Source organism: Bufo bufo, chromosome 2, assembly GCF_905171765.1.
Source record: "Bufo bufo chromosome 2, aBufBuf1.1, whole genome shotgun sequence".
Lineage (NCBI taxonomy): Eukaryota > Metazoa > Chordata > Amphibia > Anura > Bufonidae > Bufo > Bufo bufo.
This window is the reverse complement of record NC_053390.1, coordinates 793,588,887-793,615,831: the sequence shown is the minus strand read 5'-3', so window position 1 is coordinate 793,615,831 and position 26,945 is coordinate 793,588,887. Positions and strand designations below refer to the sequence as shown.

General features: G+C 45.7%; 1 protein-coding gene across 3 annotated transcripts in view; it reads right to left on the bottom strand.

Moving 5' to 3' along the window:
• ST3GAL5 (ST3 beta-galactoside alpha-2,3-sialyltransferase 5) overlaps positions 1–26,945 on the bottom strand; it is a 154,135-nt gene that overhangs the window by 119,282 nt on the left and 7,908 nt on the right. Inside the window, exon 1 of one of the 3 annotated variants that reach the window (XM_040419254.1) lies at positions 15,757–15,779. The exons of the other annotated variants lie outside the window; for them this stretch is intronic. The gene's annotated coding sequence lies outside the window, so the exon portion shown is untranslated. Of the gene's footprint in view, positions 1–15,756; positions 15,780–26,945 lie in introns of those variants that run through there. 3 annotated transcript variants of the gene reach the window in all.

The window sequence follows — 26,945 nt, the reverse complement described above, 5'->3', positions numbered from 1 at the left end:
GGCCGCTCTGCTCGACCGCTCCATCCTCAATGCGCCTGCGTCGATGACGTCATCGCATACACCCGGAAGAGACAGAAACCCTTTAAATACGAAGAGTGGTGGCAGCAAATCAATTTGATTTCCAGCGTGAAATCAGTAATTTAATTTTTACCGATTGTACATACAATCGCGATTGTATCATGTATGGGCACACCAACCAATCTTAAACGTCTTCTGTGCTCACAGTGGATTTGCCTCCAGAAGTCTCTAGTGGAGACCTGTATGGCAACTGTGGCATAGTACGACGGGATTGGCGGGTGGTTGTCACATAGACACAACCCTGTTAAAGGAGGAGGTCCCTGATTCCCCATGTAAGGAGAGCGGTAGTGCGCAAGCATGGTCACTGCTCCATTCACTTTTGTAAAGCTGTCTCCCACAGGAGTGAAGGGAGTGGTGGTCCCGCCTGTGCACCACTGCTCCATTTATATGGAGAATCAGAGACCTCCATTCTCATGAACAATAGGGCTTCCAGAGGTCATATAATCACCAATTAATCCGGTGCCATTTCCAGTGCTGCCACTGCGGTCCTCACCAAAGGTCTACAGCCCTTTCAAAGAGACCTTCACAGAAGTTATCTTCCAGAATATGTAATGTTTCCCTTAAGAAAGTTCCTTCCGGACAGTCAAGATTTCATGGATAAAAGCTAGCTACATCTTTTCTAGTCTTTCACAACCCTCTTAGCTCCACCATCGCAGTTACAACACCCCATGACCTGTCTACTTCTGCTTTGAATTTTCGCAAAGGGTGTTCTCAACAGAACCATGCAAACTAAGGAGATGGTATGATGAAGAACCATTACAGAAGTGGATGGTCATGTGTCTCCTGATGGAAACTGGATGCTACACAGTCAGCTGATCTCCATGAGTCTGACCCCTGACATCCCCGACAAACAGCTGGTGGGAAGTCTCTATCACCAGTCCTGATGGGACAATCACATTAAGGATACATTAATGGCCTCCTGCTCAGATAACCTCCACCAGCATTAGGGTGGGTTTACATGAGTCATCGTGTAGGTCATCATTACTAGATTGGTGGGGGTCCAGCTCTCAGGAGATACAGTAGACTATGCTCTATGAGCCAAATGTAACGCCCCGAGTGGCATTACCACACCTACGCCCTGTTTCTATCTGGGTATACAATCTCAATGTCATTTTATACATTTATTCCAGATCCCATATATTGTGCATTTCCTGTTATGCATCTGTTTATGTTCAAATGTAATGTGCCTGGTTTACCAGCAGGTGGCAGCAAATATGGAAGAGCAGTAGATAGAATGGACTGGAAGGTTCCATTCTATTCTAACTCCCCCTGTGTAGGAGTAGGCGAGTCCCATGTCCTGCAGAAAAGGTGGAGACCAGTTAGTTCCAGTTTAGTAGTTGAGTGCTAGCTGACCCCCTGCTAAGGAAGCACGTGTGCAGTGCAGCATCCCTCCTGGACGTGTGTTGCCCACACCAGCCAGAACACCTCCAGTTCTGCTGGAGCAGAGAGACCATTTCTAGAAGTCTCAGCCGGGAAGAAGTTGCCCTGTGCTTTGCCATAGAGTCAGACAAAGAGAGAAGTTGCAGCAGAAAGCAAAAGGAAAGGTTCCTATTTAATCCTGTCAGCATATCAGAGCAGAGAGGGTTTGCCTACCATTTTCATGCTAAAGCTTGCTATAAACCAAGATCAAGTCTTTAAACCGTTGGAAGAAACGTTTATGCAATGTAAAGCTGCAGTTGAACTTCATGCCAAGTCTGGACTCAATTTCTCTCATCATCCTCTCCACCACCTAGTCACCCTATTTGCTCTGCTTCGTCCAGCGACGCCTGGGGTTCCCGGATATCCAGGTAGGAGCACCAGGACAAGTGCACAGACACAATACCTAAAGGGACATTATAGGCCACCCTTACACCACTTTGGCATTCCTTCACCTGGGTTTCACAATCACCTTCTAAATAGGAAGACCTAGTCCCTCATTGCTGAAATGCAACTGGCGTCACAAAAAATTACATTTATCACATCTTAAAAGGACCCTAGTTGCATCTACGGGCGTTGCACAAACACATAAGCATCAGCTGCTCAGATCTTTCTGCTGGTTTGTTACAATGTATCAGTCTGGAGCACAAGCTGTCTAGCTCACAAGGAATTGTCTAGACCAGGGGTACTCAACTAGGGGACTGAACCACCAATGGTGAAAGGTGAAACCAGCAAATTATGGCATGGGAACGTGGGGTGGGTGGAGGCAATAAGGGGCATCACTTCATGTGGGGTACTTAAGGGGGCATCACTCTGTGATGGGGTCAAGTAAGGGGGGCATACATTTGTGGGACCACTTAAGGGGTATCAATCTGTGAGGGGGATCTTTAGAAGGCATCACTGTGTGGGGACCAATTAAGAGGACATTACGTTGTGTGGGAGCCACTTAAGGGGACATACTGTGTAAAGGACACTTTGAAGGCATCACTTTGTGTTCGGGGGCAATTAAGGGGGTCTCATTTTGTGTTGGTGGCACTTAAGGGATCATCTTGCTGTGAGGGGGCACTTAGCTTCATCACACTGCATGGGCTACATTAGGGGGCAACAAACTGAGGAGTCACTAAGGGGCATCATACTCTGTGTGGGCCACTAAAGAAGCATGATACTATTTTAGGCGCATCATTACTGTCTAGAGGTCAGTAAGGGGCATCATTAATGTTAGGTGGCACTAAGGGGCATTAATACTGCTAGGTGGCACTAAGGGGCATTAGTACTGCTAGGTGGCACTAAGGGGCATTAGTACTGCTAGGTGGCACTAAGGGGAATTAGTACTGTTAGGTGGCACTAAGGGGCATTAGTACTGCTAGGTGGCACTAAGGAGCATTAGTACTGCTAGGTGGCACTAAGGGGACAATATTATTGCTTATTGTGTTGGGATACTAAGGGGGCATCTTTACTGCGTGTGGGGCACTAAGGGGATTGAGCTGGTTTAGAGGTATAAAAGACTTGGCAGAAAAATGTATTGGTATTTTCAGAGCCAGTGGAAGAAAAAAAAAAAAATCTTATTTGCAGTGAGCACATGTATCTGCTCCTGTAACGGCAGGAAATGGAAGTGTATTTCTTTGTTTCCGAACTCCATGTTAACCAAAAGTGAAAGCATTGATAATTTTATTCTTGTACATAGGAGCAGTATTATAGTAGTTATATTCTTGTACATAGGAGCAGTATTATAGTAGTTATATTCTTGTACATAGGAGCAGTATTATAGTAGTTATATTCTTGTACATAGGAGGCAGTATTATAGTAGTTATATTCTTGTACATAGGAGCAGTATTATAGTAGTTATATTCTTGTACATAGGAGCAGTATTATAGTAGTTATATTCTTGTACATAGGAGGCAGTATTATAGTAGTTATATTCTTGTACATAGGAGCAGTATTATAGCAGTTATATTCTTGTACATGGGAGCAGTATTATAGTAGTTATATTCTTGTACATAGGAGGCAGTATTATAGTAGTTATATTCTTGTACATAGGAGGCAGTATTATAGTAGTTATATTCTTGTACATAGGAGGCAGTATTATAGTAGTTATATTCTTGTACATAGGAGCAGTATTATAGTAGTTATATTCTTGTACATAGGAGGCAGTATTATAGTAGTTATATTCTTGTACATAGGAGCAGTATTATAGTAGTTATATTCTTGTACATAGGAGCAGTATTATAGTAGTTATATTCTTGTACATAGGAGGCAGTATTATAGTAGTTATATTCTTGTACATAGGAGCAGTATTATAGTAGTTATATTCTTGTACATAGGAGGCGGTATTATAGTAGTTATATTCTTGTACATAGAAGGCGGTATTATAGTAGTTATATTCTTGTACATAGCAGCAGTATTATAGTAGTTATATTCTTGTACATAGGAGCAGTATTATAGTAGTTTTATTCTTGTACATAGGAGGCAGTATTATAGTAGTTATATTCTTGTACATAGGGACAGAAGTAAAGTAGTTATATTCTTTCACATAGAAGGCAGTTTTATCAGGAGAGTATAGGGAAATAATTAGGCAGATTTAAGGTTTTATCAGGAAAAGCATAGAGTGTGAGGGAATGGTCACTTAGAGTTGTGTGTTTCATACAGCTGCTGGTAAGTTCGGCACTAAAAACGCCTGCAAATTTTTTTTTTTTCTGTAAATGGACAGCCAGCCAGACTTTTTTTTTTCTGTAAAAGCCTCAAGTTTGTACAGTTCATAGGCTTGTTGCTAGCACCTCCAGCATCAATAGCACAAATTCTGCGGCAAACGTTGAGCAGTAGTGATGGACGAACATCTGCCGGGACGGTTTGCGAAAGCGATCGCGATCAAATGTTCGAGAACCGCAAGTTCATTCATTTTAATGGTGCTCACCAGAGGTATGTTGCACACCTGCCATAGATCAAAGGAACTTAATTCAGGGCAAAGCAGGATTTCCCCTTTAGCTCCCATCTCAGTTTTACCCACCCTTCTGTGCCCCCAAATTGAACATCCCTCTGATTTATGGCTTTCACTGTCAAACCATAGATTGGGAGAGTTAGGGAAACTTGATGATACTACTGATTACTTCAGCACCCTTTTAGGCGATATAGACCTAGGGAAAAACTTTGTTCAGAGAAATGACTTTGAGTCCATGTGTAGACAGTTCAAGTCCTCCGAGCTAGTCCCCTTAGTGGACCCAACGTGGCTGGAAAACTTTGTCTTACTCCGACGTTTGCCTCATAAATGCACCACTCTCATTTACAGACAAATCCTTAATGCCAGGGACTCCAAGGCCCCGCCATGGTTAGCTGACTGGGAGAAGGAACTGCAACTTACTTTAAATGAAGCTGATAGGAAATGGATCCAAAAGTGTTCGCACGGCTTTTCTAAATGTATAAAAATACAAGAAAACTCAGTTAAAGTAGTATTCAGATGGTATAGGACACCTGAATTTCTATATAAAATCCAGTTGCTTCCCACAGATTTGTGCTGGCGATGCAATACTGCCACTGGCTCCATTTCTCATATTTGGTGGACGTGTACAGGCATCCATAAGTTCTGGGCGGAGGTCGAGAGTACTATAAATTCGATTTGTAGCACGTCTTTGAAGCTTACAGCCCAATTGATACTACTCTGGCTACCTACCCCAGCTTTTCGCCCTGGAAAACACAACCTGATCACACACTTGCTGATGGCTGCTAAACTCCTGATCCCTATACAATGGAGATCAGTGGATCCCCCTACCCTAGATATGTGGAGAGATAGGGTCCACCAGATATGTCAAATGGAGGAACTGATTGGATGGACATACCATAACAGAGACCGCTTTCTACAGATCTGGCAGCCTTGGCTGCACTATAGAGCGGAATACTTAAACTCATTGCATCCTGACACTACTTAACCTATGAGAGGCGAGATGTACATGCTGACCCCCTTTGCTATTACGTTAAGCTATATTTTTTGCTCTCAAACATTGTACGGACTATAGCTTGATGGGTGAGGTGACACGGTGTTAGGGCCGTTGCTCTGTTCATCTGTTTTGTACAACACTATTGTTCCTGTAAGATCACTTGTCTAACGAGACTGGTGGTCTCAGATGAGTGGTCACCTCGTATTTACGAGTATTGTCTGGCTTTGCCCTTGATGATGTTTATCTGCCTTCATAATGAGGTGACTCACTCAACTTTGATTTGATTTATTGTATTATGATCTTTATTTGTCTAATAAAAAGAGATTTCAAACATTCATTTTAATGGCAGGCGAACTTGAAAAACCTTCAGCTCATATTTGCAGCCAAGAAATAATTACTAGAAGTGCACAAATAGTCCCACAACATGTACAGTGACATACCAGATGTATTATTCGAATTTGCGATCTCCATTCATTATTTTTTTCAATGCGAAATATCGGCAATTCAATTTTCGCGTATGCGCAAATGCTCTATACAGTACCCAAATGCACTATAAAGAAAGTATATTGGTATATAACACCCCGCTTCAATCAGTTTTTTTGGGGACGACGACTGGTATATCACACCAGAAGAAATTATTTGTTCCAAGAGCGTTTGCCCCTCTGTATACCTGCAGTATCGCAGCAGAACCGCACACAACTGCCGCACAATACAAATGCACTAGAATATACTTTCTAACATAGAAAGTATATTATAACATTGTACAAGGAAGGCAATCCATTAGAATATACATGAAGATAATACGTAATCTTTAATAATGTTACTATGAGGGTCCATTCACACGTCCGTAAGTATTTTGCGTATCCGCAAAACACGGACACCGGCAATGTGCATTCCGCATGAAAATGAATGGGTCTGCACCCGTTCCGCAAAATTGCGGAACGGATGCGGACCCATTTTGTGGACGTGTGAATGGAAAAGATATCCCTCAAAATTAAAATAAATAAAATTATTAAAGTTAAGCAAAAAGATAGATGTGGTAGGCAATAACAAGTGCTCGGCGGCACTAAATCAGGTGCTCGGCGGCACCAAACCAGAAACCATATGTCCTACCACGATCCGGGGGGTTCCAGTGCACATCCATGAATCCCGGAGGGAAAGCAAAAAACATCTATCCCTGGGCTAGATGATGATGTGGTATTGAAGGACAGGGTGGGCAAAGAACTGTCCCTGATATTGCCCTACAGGGGGGGTGCTATTCTGGCCCTGATAGCCTAACCACAGACCACCCGCCCTGATAAGAGCGACCCCGTCCGGAACCTTACCCTATATAAAAATGGCCCTAGTAAGCCCCTAGCCCCCTGACTTCCAGGCGATCACTATATAGATCTATGTGTTTTTGACTCATTATAAAAGTATATTATAAGTATATCACACCCCTCTGTGTATCACACCTATCGATAGCACACCTATACCAGTCCTTAAAATGACTTTTGTGCCCCTATTAGGTAGCGTTTGGTGTCCCCAACAGCCTGTCCCTGGTCCACACAGCAACCTCTCCCTATACTGGCAAAACACTGAATGTAAAATGGCAGCCAGATCAGGTTTATTTATAAGGTAGGGGGTATGTCCATGTGCTGAATCGTCTCAATTGCCTGTCCTGTACCACCTGATGGATGTGTCATGGGTCAAAGTTCTTCATACTGTAAAAGAATATGGCGGGCGCGAATTTCTCCATATGTTCGCATGTTCGGCGAATCGCGAACACGCAAAGTTCGCAGCGAAATGACCGCCGGGCGAACCGCAAGGCCATCTCTATTGAGCAGTTGCCCGCTTTTTTTTTCCTAAAAACCAGTTCCAATTCATCTAGTGTTTGTAATTTGGCATTTCAGCACATTTCAGTGCATCAGTATACTTGTTTCAGTTAACACATTGCATTACTTGAAAAAAAGCACGCTGTTTCAGCAAACGCATTAAACTGCAATAAATTGCATTAGTATGCCCGCATTAGCGAATATAATGTGTTGTTTCAGACACCGTGCAGTTTCAGCAAAAGCATTTTACTACAATAACTGCATTAGTATATCTATGTTAGGGAACATATTGTATTACTTCACTATACTGTACAGTTTCAGCAAACATATTGTACTGCATTAATGTAGTAGCTTCCTTCAACGCATTATATTACCACTGTAAATTGTCAATACCAGTGTGCAGTGTGTTTCTAGGAGAGAGATGTTTAATTGCACCACTGTATGTAAATTACATAAAAAACACTTGCTATATTGCTACACTTTAATAATCGGCATACCAAACCCATGACTTTACATTTAAAGGCCTCATAATAAAATGTCTGGTAAATAGAAGAATGGAAAACAAAAGACCCAGGTCTAATCTTCCAAGAGTCAGAATATGGCTAACAGCAGTAGCAGCACCTGCTGTCTGGTAACCAGGTCCTATTCACACCTCCACATTTGTATCAGTCTGGTTCCCACACTAGGCACTTATCCGCGTCCTCCACGTCCTCCTCAATAGACATACTCCCAACGTGGAGTATGGGAAGGGCGTTGATCCCACTCCCTTCCCTCCTATCCAGACACTGCTGTCAGTGTCAAACTATGCAGGGACACACACCCAACTTCGTACATCCAGCAGGACCTTCATTGCAAACTGCTAGAAATTCATTTGTAACTTCTAGGAGGGATAATAAAGGTATGGCACAACATACAATCATAAGAATGCTCCAAAATTATTATTACATGGGAACTGCAAGTAATTCTTAGAACAGATATGTCGAGAGGTTACAGCTCCTCTTAAAGATAAAAATTTTTAACAGCACAGTCTTAAATAGAAAACACTCCCAAAGTTGTAAGGCAGTATCGTCTGTGGTCGCCCTTCTCCCTCCACTTAAGGCAATTAGAGAAAGTCTCTAATATATGTTGTTTGTATTAAATAGCTACCAAGAATGATCCAATAATAACCCACAAAAAGATGTAGAGATGCTAGGGAGGCTGGTCACCATCGCATCCCGCTATTATACCATCGGATCGGAGTTTTCTCCAATCCGATGGTATATTTTAACTTGAAGCATCCCCATCACCATGGGAACGCCTCTACGTTAGAATATACCATCGGATTTGAGTTATATCGTGAAAACTTAGATCCGACAGTATATTCTAACACAGAGGCGTTCCCATAGTGATGGGGACGCTTCAAGTTAGAATATACTAAGAACTGTGTACATGACTGCCCCCTGCTGCCTGGCAGCACCTGATCTCTTACAGGGGCTGTGATCCGCACAATTAACCCCTCAGGTGCCGCACCCGAGGGGTTAATTGTGCGGATCATAGCCCCCTATAAGAGATCAGGTGCTGCCAGGCAGGAGGCGGCAGACCCCCCTCCCTCCCCAGTTTTAAATTCATTGGTGGCCAGTGCGGCCCCCCGTCCCTCCCCTGTATTACATTGATTGGTGGCCAGTGTGGCCCCCCCTCCCTCCCCTGTATTACATTCATTGGTGGCCAGTGCGGCCCCCTCCCTCCCCCCCAGTATTTCATTCATTGGTGGTCAGTGCGGCCCCCCTTCCTCCCTCCCCAGTATTTAATTCATTGGTGGCCAGTGCGGCCTCCCCTCTCCTAATTAAAATCCCCCCCCCCCCATCATTGATGGCAGTGGAGAGTTCCGATCGGAGTCCCAGTTTAATCGCTGGGACTCCGATCGGTAACCATGGCAACCAGGACGCTACTGCAGTCCTGGCTGCCATGGTTACTTAGCAATTATAGAAGCATTATACTTACCTGCGCTGTCTGTGACCGGCCGGGCGCTCCTCCTACTGGTCTCCTCCTACTGGTAAGTGAAAGGTCTGTGCGGCGCATTGCTTATAGCACAGACCTGTCACTTACCAGTAGGAGGAGCGCCCGGCCGGTCACAGAAAGCGCAGGTAAGTATAATGCTTCTAAAATTGCTAAGTAACCATGGCAGCCAGGACTGCAGTAGTGTCCTGGTTGCCATGGTTACCGATCGGAGTCCCAGGGATTAAACTGGGACTCCGATCGGAACTCTCCGCTGCCACCAATGATAGGGGGGGGGATTTTAATTAGGAGGGGGGAAGAGGGGAGGCTGCACTGGCCACCAATGAATTAAATACAGGGGAGGGAGGGCCGCACTGGCCACCAATGAATTAAATACAGGGGAGGGAGGGGGGGCCGCACTGGCCAACAATGAATGTAATACAGGGGAGGGAGGGGGGGCCGCACTGGCCACCAATGAATTTAAAACTGGGGAGGGAGGGGGGTCTGCCCCCTCCTGCCTGGTAGCACCTGATCTCTTACAGGGGGCTATGATACGCACAATTAACCCCTCAGGTGCGGCACCTGAGTGATTAATTGTGCTGATCACAGCCCCCTGTAAGAGATCGGGTGCAGACAGGCAGCAGGGGGCAGTCATGTACACAGTTCGTAGTATATTCTAACTTGAAGCGTCCCCATCACTATGGGAATGCCTCTGTGTTAGAATATACTGTCGGATCTGAGTTTTCACGAAGTGAAAACTCAGATCTGAAAAAGCTTTTATGCAGTCGGATCTGCGGATCCGTCTGTGTGAAAGTAGCCACGGACACGGATCACGGACGCGGATGACAATCTTGTGTGCATCCGTGTTTTTTCACTGACCCATTGACTTGAATGGGTCCGTGAACCGTTGTCCGTCAAAAAAATAGGACAGGTCATATTTTTTTGACGGACAGGAAACACTGATCACGGACGCGGATGAACAATGGTGCATTTTCCGAGTTTTCAACGGACCCATTGAAAGTCAATGGGTCCGCAGAAAATCACGGAAAACAAAACAACGGACACGGATGCACACAACGGTCGTGTGCATGAGGCCTAAAGGGAATCTGTCAGCTCTAAAACTAAAGTAAGCGGTGTATAGTGTAAGTGGTGCCGAGTCTGGGAACGTAATTTTTATTTTCATACTCACTTGCATTCAGATGCTGTGCTCCCACAAACCAGCAGTAGAATGCATTGAGAGGACTCCTTTTTGAGTCCTCTCCATTATGTGTGTGAGCTCAGGAGTCCTCTCAATGCATTATACAGTGGTATGTCAGAGCACAGGGTCAGAATGCAAGCGAGTATGAAGATAAAAATGACATTCTCGGCATCACTTACACTATACACCCCTTACTCTAGTTTGTGGAGTAGACAGATTCTCTGAGGTGGAACTCTGGTTACGAGGCATTCACAAAAAGGCTGTAGAACAATCTACTGTAAACTCCACGTGGGACATTTCAGTAATATAAATTAGCAGTTATTGCCACTACTACAGGCCACGTGTGTGGACTCCTCTCCTTCCACCTGAGAGCTCATGTTTTTACGGAATATTATAGCCCAGCCATTGAGAGGTGCGAAAGGAAGAGCCTAATGTCCTACATCTCCACCACTTCCATTTAGTGTAGTTAATAACCAGCACTTACACCCATTCATTACAGTTTCTCGCTAGTAATGGACTCATTAGTCTTGGTATGTGGTTAGTAATTAATCTCTACGGAAAAATCTTTCAACATTAGAGATTATCCAGCAGCCCCAGGAGGCCACACATTCCTATGTCCTGTTGTTAAAGGGGATTTTACTACACAGGATAGGTGATAAAGGTGTGACCCTCACCGATCATTAGAGCTCCCCATTATTCCCTTTGCAAGATACAAGTAAGGAGATTCAATGGAGTGGTGGTCAAGAAAGGTTCCTTCTGCTCCATTTATTGTCTATTCAGGGGTGCACTTAGCCTTTCTGTTGCCTGAGGCGAAAACTGAATTGGTGCACCCCCCAATGCCAATTTCTTAACCTAACCCCTTTGCCACAAGGAAAGCGCTCATTGCCCCTGGCACTTCCGCTGGCCCCCTCTTGCCCCTACCTGAGGCGAACACCTCCCCTGGCCTCAATGGTGGTGCACCCCTCTGTCTATTAGACCAGTGGAACCAGGTTAGTCTATACCAGCTGCATAGACTTAAAATAAAGAGGCACCACCCAAACTTAAATCGGTACTTCATTTAAACTCTGCCTCACTACTGCCATGCAGCGAGGAGGAACCGGGGGGGGGGGGGGGTGGTTTTCTCTCGCTGCCTCCGTACCGCCAAAAAATAGAACATGTTCGATTTTCTTGCAGCGCGGACGGATCATTAAAAGACCATTAAAGTTAAATGGCTCTGGATCCGTCTGCGGAATTTGCACGGATGTTGCCCGTGCCTTGGGGATTGCAAATTGCGGTCCCCGATGCACGGAACGGCCGTGTGCATGAGCCCTAAAGTGCATGCACTATATGTAATGTTAAATATACCGACCAGGCTGAGACATAGCAATACAATTTTGCGTATCGGACCCATTCATTTCAGTGGGTCCACAAAAGATGTGGACAGCACACGTCCGCATCCATAGTTCCGTTCCGCGGCCCAGCAAAAATATAGAACATGTCGTATTCTTGCGGACAAGAGTAAGCATTTCTAGAATAGACCTGGATCTTGAGCAGAGACTCAGATAATGACCTTTGTATTCTTATCTATTACATGCGGCTAGCTTGTGGTTATCACAAGGGCCTGTCCAAGCAGAAATGCTCTGCGTAGAATCCAAGGGTCATAGAAGAGATATTCTCCTGACGGTACGGCGGAGCAGAAACCCACAGCTCAGCAACGTCCGATCAGCTGGGTTTCAGTTCTGGTCTGCTCGAGATGCTGCCAAATCTTACACTTTCCACTAGCAAGCATTTTCGGGTTCCACGTCCTTACATCTGCCGGTCACAACTTGCTCTTCTTCTATCCTTTGAAGTATAGCGTCTCCTCCAGTTCCACACTACATACATTACGTGATGTGCTCCCATTTATGTTGTTTTTACTCTTTACACCAGGCAGAGGTGAAGCTTGGGTGGATCAAGTAAATGTCCACCTTTTATCCTCTTGACATTTTTTAGGTCCTACATTCTGTGTTGAATGAGGTTTTAACCCTTTAATGATCCTTTAATTTTCCTTTTTTTTTTTAATTTATTTATTTTTTTACTCCCTGCCTTCCCAAAGCCATAACTTTTTTATTTTTCCATTCATATAGCCATATGGGGCTTGTTTTTTGCAGAACTTTTTAATGGCACCATTTACCATTCGCATACAATGTAGTGGGAAGTGGGGGGGAAAAAATCCAAATGGGGCAGAATTATAAATAAAAAAATTCCACCATAGTTTTATGGGTTTCGTTTTTACAACGTTTCCTATGCGGTAAAACTGACCTGTTACTTTCATTTTCCGGGTCACTACGATTACAACGATACCACATATTTATAGTTTTTCTTTTGTTTGAATGGAAAAAAATTAAAACTTTGGAATTTTTTTTTTTTCTTTGCATCACCATATTCTTACCCACATAACTTTTTTATTCTTACGTGTACAGAGCTGTGCGAGGGCTCATGTTTTGCAGGGTGATCTGTACTTTTCATTGATACCATTTTAGGGTGTGTATGACTTTGATCACTTTTTATTAAAAAAAAATTGTGGGAGGTGAAGCAATCAAAAAAGGACGAATTAGCCATTTTGACTTATTTCCGTTTCGGATAAATACTTTTGTCTTAATAGTAAGGGCGTATTTGCACTCAGCGATATCCATGATGTTTAATTGTTTATGTACTTTTATTTTAACTTTGGGGAAAGGGAGGGATTTTAATTTTCATATTTAAATTTTTTTTCTAGATTTTTAAAAACTTTTAGCTTTTTCTATACTTTTTTTTTTATAGTTCCCCTTTGGAGCAATGGACTGTATTAGAATTACACTGCCACAGGCAGGCTCTCCATAATGCGAGCAGGCGACAATTTTAAAGTCCCGTCCACAGATGTATATTTACACGTGTCTGATAGGTGCAGGTGCTACCTCTGTGACCCGCACCTATCCTTAGAAGGTAGCCCGCAAAGTGATGGGAGAGTACACCACGCATGCATGGCCGTACGCCATTCTATAGGAGTGCCGAAAATAGCCAAGTGGCGCGCTCGGCTATTTTTGGAAGCCCCACAGAAGTAAATGGAGTGGTGGCCGCACTTGTGCCGTGCGCTTCCCTTTCATTTCAACAGGACTTAAGAAAATAGCTGAGTGCTCTGTTCGGCTATTTTCGGCACTCCCATAGAAATTAATGATGGGCGGCCGCGCATGCTTTGCAGGCTCCATTGTAAGGATAGGTGCAGGACCCACAGCTATAAGACATTGGGGGCATATCCTAGCAATAAGCCACAATGTCCAAGATGGGGGAACCCCTATAAAGGGCATCTGTCATCAGGATCAACCCAATTAAATCAGGGATAATGTCTGGTAGGGTTGATCCCGATGAGTAAAATAATACCTTATTTACGTGTCTCTGTTGTGCACTTTTCAGGGGCAGTTGAGATGCCTGGCCCTGTCAGTCAATGGGATGGAGCATTGGCAGGGGGAGAAGGCAGAAGAGCTTGGGCTCACCTATCAGTGCTCCCATTTACATATCGTGGCGGAAGTGGCACATAAGGTATCATTTTACTTATCAGTAACATCATGCCTGGTTTAATAGGGTTGATCCTGATGACAGACGCTCTTTAAAATTCTGAAATCCCTAAAAAGGGCCACTTCCCTCAGACTATTGTTGATATTAATGACATAGCCTGAGGATAGGTCATCAAAATTTAATTCATGAGAAACCCCTATAAATGATAAACTTCTGGTTGCCTGCAGTCACCACTAGAGGAAGTTGGGGAGCTCCTCTGTAAGGAAGGTTATATATGACTAGACCCAAGGATTTCAGTGACAATGGCTCGTCATACAGAACAATGGAGCTCTGTGGTTGTCACCCAATGAATTGTTGTCTTGCATCAGTCTAGACATATTTTGGCAAATTATTCAGATTTTGACATCATGATTTCAGAAAACAACTTAGTTGGGAAATTACAGTCTTCAACAGAGTTCCTCTTTAACAACAGCAGAAAGACAGGGCTGTTTTTTTTCTGTCCATAGAGTCATGGGATCTCCTATCGCTGATCATGTCAGTTCCATGACAAGTTTGTAAGAATGAACATGTTCTTGGAGATTTCACAGCCCAAGTCTTATAGAAGTACATTTGGCTTGGAGATCATCCAAAAAAGTCGAGACCCCGGTGGGCAAAGGTGTATGAAAAACCTCTGGGGCTCCTTCATCCTCATGATTTATGAAGGTTGTATTTCCCGTATCCCTGATAAAAAAAATTAAAATGAAAAATGTACACACCCCAGGTGCTCTTTATATAATGTATAATATAGTACACTGCTGATGGCCTATCCTAGGACAGGCCATTAATATGCGACTGCAGACATCCTCGCCAATCGGCTGACTGAATGGGCCCCTTTATGGTTTAACCAGGAGCAGAGCCGCTCCGTTCTTATTTAAAATAGCACTATAGCCCCTTGTGACATACTTAAATTATCCGTTTATTACACGTGAAAAAAATCCCAGAAATCCCAGAAGTGTAAATTAATTTTTAAGGAAGTACAGCACTAACAATGCAGATTTTGATTGAAATAAGAAAAAAGAATCTCAGCCCTTCCTCCCCTCATCTCTTTTCCTTTCAGTTTATTTTTGCCTCATATTACAATTAAAACTGAGAAACATATGAAGAAATTTTCGCTCTGTGTCCCAGGAGATCAGCCAAGTCCTCCCTGCTCCTCCTCACTGCCCTGTGTCTGGCAGTAAGGCAAGTGGCTGCAGCTAAAACCTCCCGCCTCTGCAGTAGGACAAAAATATGGGTAAGCTCATCCCTTGGCTAAGCACAAGCCCCCCCCCCCCCCACACTGTTCCCCAAAATGGAAGAGATCAGCATTCATATGTGCTAGAAAAATGACTGCAACGGCACTGCTAGAACTTCTCCATTGTGCGAGCCTTGTAACCATCAAACCCCGGCTGAGCTGCCTGACAGAAGCTTTATTATTGAGGACGGGAAGAGGAATCAAAAGCCCTGAGCATTATGAGTATAGGCTATTATAACCCAGATGTATCAGAGCTGAGGCTAACCCCCAAATCTTTATGAGAACGGAGGAAGTATTTCATGAATACCACCAGCATTTCTCCCTATCCTAGATGATTTTTGAAGTCATCTCAACTAAGGCTGGCCACATACTTAAGACAGCAGTGGATCAATATTCCTCCTGTTCAACAATGCTGAGCGTTCACATATTCTTATTAGGGAGAGGAGAATAAGCCACTGCCATACATGTAAGCGGGGTGTTCAATAAGTTATCTACCTGAATATGAAAACAAAAATGTTCTGAGATGCAATCCCACTTGACTTCAACACACAAATTCCACTTCACCTCCAGTGATCAGATGCCCTCAGAATAGAAGGAGACTTCTTGCTGCTGCAGGAACCCTGTTACCGCCTCTTTGACTGCATTATCATCAGGAAACCGTTGTCCACACAGAAGTTCCTTCAGGTTCTGAAAGAGATAGTAATCACTGGGAGCCCGGTCTGGATTGTAGGGTGGATTGTTAACCTCCATAAAGCTGCATTCCCTGATAGCTTGTGATTTGCGAGACTTGTCAGCTGGCATATTGTCATGAAACTTCCCACTGCATTTCTCTTTGACTGCCTCACGTAATGCCGTCATTGTTAAAGAACAGGTGTCTCCAGTAGTTGTTGTCTTGTGACATGAATTCTAGTAATAAAACGCCTTCTGTATCCCAAAAAAACTGTTGCCATGATATTTCCAGCTGATTGGCGAAGGATACTGGAAACTGTGCCAACTGAAATGCCTAATTCGTGAGCCATAACACTGATTTTGACCTGACGATCTTCTAAAGTCATGGCCTCCACTTTTATGGTACATTTCCTCTGAAGATGCTTCAACAGGTCGCCCTGAACGAGGGTCAACTTCAATTGATTCCCTGCCCCATTTAAACTGCTTGGCTCAAAACATTACTTCGTAGTAGTAAAAGTGCATTATCACCATATACAGCAATCATCCTTTTATGGAGTTCTTTAGGCTTCTTTTCTTCCTTTGTAAGGAATTTAATCACAGAACGAAGCTCCAAATCCCTCTTTTTCTTTATAGACCCGCACTGTACTGCACTTGACATTCTGTCACTTCCAGTGCTTTCATAAGACTGAACTGCGGCAAGATCAGCTCTCCAACACTGACAGAACATGCTGGGGTAGATCACTTATTGAACACCCCTCATATGTTTAAATCCAAGATACCCGACTTGTCGATGACAAAACAGAACATGAAGAAACTGCTAGCAAGATGGGAATCTGCTTTATATCTCCTGCAAACAGGACACAAAGATCTAAAAGGCAAAACTCACTTATGATAAGTGTTACTAGAGATGGTCTGCAGACTAATATGTACCCTCCACCCCTGGTTAACCCCTTAATGACCACCCATACGCATTTTTATGACAGTTATTAAGGGGCCCTAGGCCACCACCTTTTTAAAGGCAGACTAGTGTAAGAGCTGCACGGGTCTCCCATGCAGTGAAGAGCAGGAGCTCGGCCCTCTCATTGCAGCCGGGATTGACAGAAGCACCGATCTCAGACGTTTAACCCCTTAGATAGCAACTGTGGCATCCAAGACGTTTCAGAGGGAGTGGGCTCCCTCTGTCAGCCAACAGCACCCACGCAAGTGAAATCATTGGGGTGCTGATGTCTATACAGGCAGATGGGGTCTAATGAAGGACCTCAGGTCTGCCCTATGTCTAAGCTCTATTAGGCTGTGCCAGAGTCGCAGCCTAATAGCTTGCCTACTGACAGCATAATACATTGATAATTATTAGTCCCCTTGTGGACTAATAAGTAGTTAAAAAAAAAAAAAGTTTAATTTAAAAAATCTGCAAGTTAAAAGGTATACACACCTTTTTTCCATTTAAAAAAATGTTTTCTCACTGGAAATAAAAAAACAAAACAAAAAAAACTCTCCATCACATTAGTATCGCCGCATCTGTTACGGCCCGCACGACACAATGATATATGCACCCCAAAGTGATACCAATAAAAAGGTGACAAGTCCAGGCGGAGCTTGGCCGCTGAAGCAAATGACCGCCTGAATCTTGCTCTCCCAGCCTGGGATGCTCTACAGCGGCTCACAGCACTTCATTCCTGGCACTAAACCCCTCTAAAGGTGACAGTTAAGCGCCCAGCACCGGAGCCCACCTGATCTGGCAAAGTTGGAGCTGATTCGGCCTCTACACTGCCCGCTGCTCTGGGACGCCGCTAATCAGCACGCCGCTACTGTGCGCACGAATCCCAGGAGTCCCGGCACCCCATCTCGCTTCAGCAGCGGAGTGCCCTCCGGAGCAGGAGGGTGAAGGGCAGCACTGCTGGTAAGCCTCACAGCCTCCCACCATCCCCCGCTTACCTCCTCCGTGGATTAGAAGCACAGCGGAGGTCCGATCATTCCACCCTGCAGGGAAGAAGCTCTTTCCGCCAGTGGCAGCCATATTGCCCATGTGCGCGGCAGGGACAGTACAATATAGCGGGCAAACTGATCCCGGCACCAGAAATAGCATAAGTGCCTTTCTTGGGGACACCCTGCACAGTGATGGCACAGTGGCTGGGTTTGGTGGCATAGTGAGGCTGTGAGGCTGCAAGCATGGCTCAAAATAACACAAACACTTTTTTTTTATTTGCCATTTTTTATTAACAAAGTGCTGGTCACCTCAGTCAGCCTCCTCCACCAGCATACTGGTGGCAATTGATCAGGCAAACTGGCAGCACGCTGGCGGCAATTGATGGGCACAGTGGGGCAAACTGGCAACAATTGCTGTGCTTGCTGTGCTGAGTGCGCTCCTGCACCCGCCTACACCGTCCACACCAGCCATGTCAGCGCTGCTCCTTCTCTGATGGGCACAGTGGCTGTGTTTGATGGGCACAGTGGCTGTGTTTGAGGGGCAGAGTGGCTGCGTTTAATGGGTACAGTGGCTGCGTTTAATGTGTACAGTGGCTGCGTTTGATGGGTACAGTGGCTGCGTTTGATGAGCAGAGTGGCTGCGTTTGATCGGCACAGTGGCTGCGTTTGATGGGCAAAGTGGCGAAAATTGACGAGTGGCACAGTGGCTGCGTGTGTTGGCACAGTGGCTGTGTGTGATGGCACAGTGGCTGCATGTGATGGCACAGGGGCTGCATGTGATGGCACAGGGGCTGCATGTGATGGCACAGTGGCGACAATTGATGGCACAGTGGCTGAGTGTGTTGGACTTGGCACAGTGGCTGCATGTGATGGCACAGTGGCTGCGTTAGGTGGCACAGTGGCTGCATGATGGGCATAGTGGCGACAATTGATGGCACAGTGGCTACGGTTGGTGGGCACAGAGTGGCTGCATGTGATGGCACAGTGAAGCTGCAATTAATGTTTTTTTTTTTTTTTACAGAAAAGGCAAGCTTAAAATAACACAAAATCATTTCTTTAAACTGCTTTTTTTTATTAAAAAAATTATGATCATCTCAGTCCAATCCCCCCCCCCCCCCCCCCCGGGGGGGGGGGGATTGGACTGAGATGACCATAATTTTTTTAATAAAAAAATTAGTTTGTTATTTGTATTACATTATTTTCTTACTTTTTACAGTCTGTGTGTGAGTAGCAGCTAGTGAAGGCAGGCTCCTCGTAGCTTGTTCTTCACGCGCCGACACAGCTCCCTGTAGGCTGCGCGAGTCCTCCCTCTCTCACCTCACACCTCGCCTCCGGCGTGAGCCGCGTGACGTCACACGGCGCACGCCGGTGGTATCAACCAAATGAATCATCCTCCATGGGGGGGGGGGGGGCGAGGAAACGCAGAGGAGGAAAGGGAGCCCGAGCCAGGAGCGCAGTCGGCACAAAATTCATAGGGGGAGAGAAGGAGCAGCGCTGACATGGCTGGTGTGGACGGTGTAGGCGGGTGCAGGAGCGCACTCAGCACAGCAAGCACAGCAAGTGGCGCTTGGCTAATGTGGTACAGTGAAGCTGTACACTGCTGGCACTTCACCTGCGCCCAGGGCCGCTGATAGAAATCATGGGGCCCCGTACAGCATACATGACGGGGCCCCCTTCAGCTCCACCCCCTGATCCCTCCTTCAGCCACACCCCTGGCCCCGCCCTTGGCCCCTCCCCAGACGCCGCCTTGAAACAACATGCAGATTTGTCTACAAGTGATATTTATTTTTCTCCAGCCAGTTAGAAGTTTTATTATCCAAAAAAACATAAGTAATGTGGATGACACTTATGGGGGGATCTGTGGATGACACTTATGGGGGGATCTGTGGATGACACTTATGGGGGGGGGGGTCTGTGGATGACACTTATGGGGGGGGGGTCTGTGGATGACACTTATGGGGGGTCGTCTGTGAATGGCGCTGTTATGGAGGGGATCTGTGAATGGCACTGTTATGGAGGGGATCTGTGAATGGCACTGTTATGGAGGGGATCTGTGAATGGCACTGTTATGGAGGGGATCTGTGGATGGCACTGTTATGGAGGGGATCTGTGGATGGCACTGTTATGGAGGGGATCTGTGGATGGCACTGTTATGGAGGGGATCTGTGGATGGCACTGTTATGGAGGGGATCTGTGGATGGCACTGTTATGGAGGGGATCTGTGGATGGCACTGTTATGGAGGGGATCTGTGGATGGCACTGTTATGGAGGGGATCTGTGGATGGCACTGTTATGGAGAGGATCTGTGGATGGCACTGTTATGGAGGGGATCTGTGGATGGCACTGTTATGGGGGGATCTGTGGATGGCACTGTTATAGAGGGGGATCTGTGGATGACACATACCGTATATAGCATCTTATGCTATGTGTCATCCACAGATACCCCTCCATAACAGTGCCATTCACAGATACCCTCCATAACAGTGCCATCCACAGATCCCCCCCATAACAGTCATCCACAGATCCCCCCATAACAGTGTCATCCACTTGTTTATAATAGGAGAAAGCATTCATTTTAAAACACGTGTGTAAACACGAATATGAACTTTGCCCCACGATAGCTCTTTTGTAGAACCCCCATAAAAACTTACAGTTACTTGACTTGGCCCTTGGGGATCTCGGACGCCACTTCAACACTTTGGCCGGGGGCTCGGCGGAGCTGATGTTGTGCTTTATCCTAATGAGAAAGATTTCATAATAAGGATTTGGAGAAAGGGCAGAGGGATAGCAGAGCAGGGAGAGGCTGGTGCTGCTACTAGGGGGTCATACCATGGGGGAGTAATAAAGCCCACCATAATGCACCCCCAGTAGTAATAATTCTCCTTATAATATGCAAAACATTTGTAATGCCCCCAGTTGAGCTAATGTTCCCATAATGTGCCAATATAAAATACCCCTTCTCAGTGCCCCCGTAGATGACCCCCATAGTGCCCCCCCTTCCCCATAGTACCCACCATAATGTGTCCCAGTATAAAATGCCCCTATACAGAGCCCCCATATAAAATATCTTCTTTTTTAGCCTCAGTAGATGCCCCTATAGTGCCCCCCAATAATCTGCAGTAAGATGTGCCCCCATAGATGCCCCCAATCATGTGCCAGTAATAAGAGCCCCCCCACCATCATGTGCCAGTAGCCAGAGCCCCCCCATATCATGTCAGTAGCCAGAGCCCCCCCATATCATGTGTCAGTAGCCAGAGCCCCCCATATCATGTGCCAGTAGCCAGAGTGCCCCCATATCATGTGCCAGTAGCCAGAGTGCCCCCATATCATGTGCCAGTAGCCAGAGTGCCCCCATATCATGTGCCAGTAGCCAGAGTGCTCCCAATCATGTGCCAGAAATAAGAGCCCCCCCACCATCATGTGCCAGTAGCCAGAGCCCCCCCATATCATGTGCCAGTAGCCAGAGCCCCCCATATCATGTGCCAGTAGCCCCCCTTATGTGCCAGTAGCCCCCCTATGTGCCAGTAGCCCCCCTTATCATGTGCCAGTAGACCCCCTTATCATGTGCCAGTAGCCCCCCTTATGTGCCAGTAGCCCCCCTATGTGCCAGTAGCCCCCCTTATCATGTGCCAGTAGACCCCCTTATCATGTGCCAGTAGCCAGAGCCCCCCCCCCCATATCATGTGCCAGTAGCCAGATCCCCCCCATTATCATGTGCCAGTAGCCAGAGTGCCCCCATATCATGTGCCAGTAGCCCCCCATATCATGTGCCAGTAGTCCCCCCTTATCATGTGCCAGCCCAGTAGTCCCCCCTTATCATGTGCCAGCCCAGTAGTCCCCCCTTATCATGTGCCAGCCCAGTAGTCCCCCCTTATCATGTGCCAGCCCAGCCCAGTAGTCCCCCCTTATGTGCCAGCCCAGTAGCCCCCCTTATGTGCCAGCCCAGTAGCCCCCCTTATCATGTGCCAGCCCAGTAGCCCCCCTTATCATGTGCCAGCCCAGTATTGTACCTATATAAAAAAATAAAAAAAAATAATACACTTATACTTACCTCCAGCAATGCGATGCGATGCAGGCCACCTCTTCCGTCTGTGTCCCTCGCTATACGGCTCAGGCGACGCGATGACGTCATCGCGCCATCACCGGCCTCTGATAGGCTGCCAGCACTAAGCCGGCAGCCTATCAGAGGAACAGGAGGGGACACACCTCTCCCTCCTCTGCCGCAGCACAGACAGGCATCTGTATTGCCGTCCTGAGGACGGCAATACAGATGACTATGGGGATGAGCGCTTCCGCAATGGAGGCGCTCATCTCCTGCTCTGCCCTGCCGCCGGCCGCGGCCGCCCCCACTTGTCACCAGGGCCGCAGCGCTGGGGTGCGGGGCACCCACTGCACCCCGTGTAGGATCGGCCCTGAAAATGGCTCGGGAGTCGGCAGCCCGGGCCCCCCTGCCAGCCGGGCCCGGTACAACTGGGCCAGCTGTACTGGCCTATCAGCGGCCCTGCCTGCGCCCCCCTCCTGTCCGCAAATGGTAGCGCCCAGGGCACCCGCTCCTTCGGCCCCTGCCTTGTACCGGCCCTGTCTACATCCATATCATCGGTGGAAGAAGGCATGTCCATCTTGAGAAAGTTGAAGTTTTTACCCAGCGGAGCCTCATCGGTTGCTGCCGACTGGACAATGGTCAACGCTTGAGACTGTCACAGTACTCCAATAATGGTTTAGTGTATCTCTCAGGCATGCTCAACCTGCGGCCCTCCAGCTGTTACAAAACTACAACTCCCAGCATGCCCGAACAACCTACAGCTATCAGCCTACAGCAGGGCATTGTGGGAGTTGTAGTTTTGCAACAGCTGGAGGGCCGCAGTTTGAGCATGCCTGGTGTATCTCATTCTTGAAGGTCCACAGCTCGTATATACTGATCATCATTAAAGATCTAAATACGTCCCTATAAGCTACAGTACACACGGTTCTTGTACCATAGAAGTAATGGTTACACAAGTTGGTATTTATGTTCACATTATGTTGAATGTTCTCTTTGGTTTTCACTGTGTGCTGCTACGCGGTTACATTTATACAGTTTAATTTGTTGAACCATTCATATATTCTATATTTGGTTATATGCTAGTGGTCGTTTTTGGTATTGCACTTTGTTTTTCTGTTCCTGATCGGTCATTCATTTCTTTGCTCCACCCCTTCTTCCGTGTACCTCCCTTCCTGTATCTTCTTTCTGCTCCAGGCATTTGCACAAGGTACACATGTATTCTCATGTAGGCTTGCAAAAGCATCATCTTTTGACCGCACAACCCCGCACAATTTCGGAATCCATCTGTTTCTGCTGTACTCTGTTATTTGGCGTACAGAATAAAGCAACTTACTCGGATAAACTCGGTGTTGGAGAGTTCAAGCTATCTGATAAGGATTGTCCGCAGTGATTATATCTGCTCATACAGGCCAGGCATAGAGGTCTCACTAGGAATAAATCGCTATTACAACAATCTGAGTCAGAATACACTGTTAATATTTGTTATAGGCGATTCAGGCATTGCATACCTCTATTACCTTTTAAAATGTTAAACATATGGGCACTCCCTTGTGGAGCGAGGGCATGGCAGGTCACATAATTGAATCCCATCGCTGAATGTTAAGGGCCTTACAAACGTAGCATGGTCTGGAGGGAAGCCAAATGACTTGGGTGCGAGATACTCTTTTTACAAGAAACTCATTTCCTCAAACTTAAAACTAAATTTACTAATAAATTGTTTCCGCGCAACTTTTTATCATCATGCCCCACGAAACATAAGGGAGTGGCCATAGCCATTAAAAATACAGTGACCTTCACCTTGCATGACACTATTGTAGATCCTCAGGGATGTTATCTGGGACTGATCTGCGATGTTAATAATGTTACATATACCTTTTTTAACGTTTACTTTCCCAACAGGCATCATATGCGATTCTGGACGTCTCTCTTGCCCAAGATAAGGTTGGCGAGCAAGGGACTTTTGATAATGCTTGGGGACTTTAACACCATTCTGGATGCTCATCTAGATACCACTGCCCCTGGGAGACGCCTACCACCGCTAGCAGCTTCTCTGGCCCAGGAGGGTTTCTATGATGTGTGGCGGTGTCAGCATGGAGGTGAGAGAGACTACACGTTCTTTTCCTCACCCCGTCAATCTTACTCGAGGATTGACTTCTTTTTAGTCAACAAAATTTCACTCCTTCAAGCAGGTTCCACTAGTATCAAAACTATCACTTGGTCCGACCACGCCCCGATAACTCTCACCGTACTAGAGCAGTTCTCATCCCCCTTACCATCTCTATGGCGTCTAAACGACTCGATACTGAACTACCCAAACTGTAAGGACAAACTGAGGAATGACTTGTCCTCATAATTTGTCCTGAATAACACCCCGGATATAGATCCACAAACTTTGTGCAACCCACACAAGGCAGTTATGAGGGACATTTTTATTCAATGCTGTACTCACGCAAAAAATAAAAACGAAATAAAGAAGTTACAGATTTAATCTCATCTATCTAACGTCTAGAATCTCAAAATTAAAATACCGTCACACCCACATAATCCATAGCTCTGGGTGAGCTCAGACGTCGGCTACAAACACTATTAGCAACCCAACACGAATTTCTTTTTAAGAGATTCAAACTACAATGTTACACGCAAAATAATAAAGCGGGTGCCTTTTTAGCCAAAAGACTCAAACAACTCTCAGCCGCCTCGCGCATAGGGCATTTATTAGATAAAAATGGCAACAAAATAATTGACCCCAGACAGATGGCGAACCAATTCAAAATATATTACGAATCACTTTGCAACTTGAAGGATGATAACCAAACTCCATACTCCACTAAAGAGTCCATAGATTCCTTCATTACCTCTATCCATTTGCCCAAATTATCACAAGAACAACTGGAGCTTTTATCATCACCTATCACGGATATAGAAGTAATAACAGCAATTAAATCACTCCCATTGAATAAAGCGCCAGGCCTGGATTGATACACTAACACATACTAGAAATAAACACTTCTCCCCTAATCTTGTACCGACACTAGCCAAGGCTTTTAAATTTCCATCAGTAAGGCTCATGGCTCATGTTGTCACTCTACCTAAACCTGGTAAAGAACCAACTTGCCCAGCGAATTTCCGCCCTATTTCACTTCTGAATGCCGATGTAAAAATGTATGCAACGATACCATCGACACGTTTGTTGAACTTTATCCCGCTACTAATCCATCCTGATCAAGTGGGTTACGTCGCAGGCAGACAGGCACCTGATGGCACGAGAAGGTTTATTAATTTGATTCAGATGGTTGAAAAATCCCGAGCGCCTTCCCTGTTCTTGGCCTTAGACGCAGAGAAGGCGTTCGATCGAGCATACTGGGGTTACTTGGCAGCTCCCCTAGACAAATTCGGCTTTGAAGGTTTTATCAAATCGGCCATTCTCATCCTTTACTCATCTCCGTCAGCCCGAGTGTACACGTCTGGCTTCTTATCGGATAGATTCTCCATATCCAATGGAACCAGACAAGGATGTCCCCTTTCCCCCATTATCTTTGCCCTGGTGATGGAGCCCTTTGCAGAAACCATACGGCGATCATCTACTATTTCAAGCATCACAGTAGAAGGGACCTCCCATACTCTGGGACTCTATGCTGACGACGTCATACTGTCGCTCTCCAGGCCAGAGATCTCTCTCCCAGGGGTACAAAAGGTGATTGATGTGTTCCAAAGTGTTTCTTACTACAAACTTAACCTGTGGGCATGGATCCTGCGATGAGGGCTAAATTAATCTCCCAATACTCATTTAACTGGCAAGAGAAAGGCTTTACTTATTTGGGGATAACCCTAACGACCTTTACTCAGCAAATTATCAACCCTTATTGACAAAAATTTCCTCCATGATAGGACGGTTCTCTCAACCACTTATCTCTTGGGCATGTAGAGTAGCGATCATTAAAATGATGATGCTCCCAATTATATGTTTTTCGTACAGTAGTAATCCCAGTTCCGGTATCATACTTTCAGTGCCTACAGAGGTTGCTCGCTGACTTTCTATGGGCGGGGAGAAAACCCAGAATTCGCTTCTCTACAATGTCTAGACCCTGGGCTAAGGGAGGAATGGGCATACCAGACGTGAAGAAATACTATTGGGCGACTATACTCACACAAATGAAAGATTAGTGGTTAAACACCAAAGATAAAACATGGGTGCATCTAGAACTAATTGTTTATGGACGCCCCCTCATCACAGGATTTGATATGGATCCCAAGAGTACTACAAGAATCCCGTCACCTTTGCCGAGTGTGAAAGCCTCACTTAGGCACCTTTCACACGAGCGAGTATTCCGCGCGGATGCGATGCGGGAGGTGAACGCATTGCACCCGCACTGAATACTGACCCATTCATTTCTTTGGGGCTGTGCACACGAGCGGTGATTTTCACGCATCACTTTTGCGTTGCGTGAAAATCGCAGCATGCTCCTCTTTGTGAGTTTTTCACGTAACGCAGGCCCCATAGAAATGAATGGGGTTGCGTGAAAATCTCAAGCATCTGCAAGCAAGTGCGGATGCGGTGCGATTTTCACGCACGGTTGCTAGGAGACGATCGGGATGGAGACCCGAACCTTATTATTTTCCCTTATAACATGGTTATAAGGGAAAATAATAGCATTCTGAATACAGAATGCATAGTAAAACAGGGCTGGAGGGGTTAAAAATAAATAAAAAGTCATTTAACTCACCTTTATCCACTTGCTCGCGTAGCCGGCATCTCCGTCTGACTCTTTTACTGTCTAGGACCTGTGGAGAGCATTAACTATAGTTTAAGGACCTGGGATGACGTCACTCCGGTCATCACATGGTACGTCACATGATCTTTTACCATGGTGATTCAGGTGAGTTAAATGATTTTTTTTTTTTTTAACCCCCTCCAGCCCTGTTTTACTTAGCATTCTGTATTCAGAATGCTATTATTTTCCCTTATAACCATAATACTATTTACAGAACACCGATCCCAAGGCCGAACTTCTGTGAAGAAGTTCGGGTTTGGGTACCAAACACGCGCGATTTTTCTCACGCGAGTGCAAAACGCATTACAAGGTTTTGCACTCGCGCGGAAAAATCGCGGGTGTTC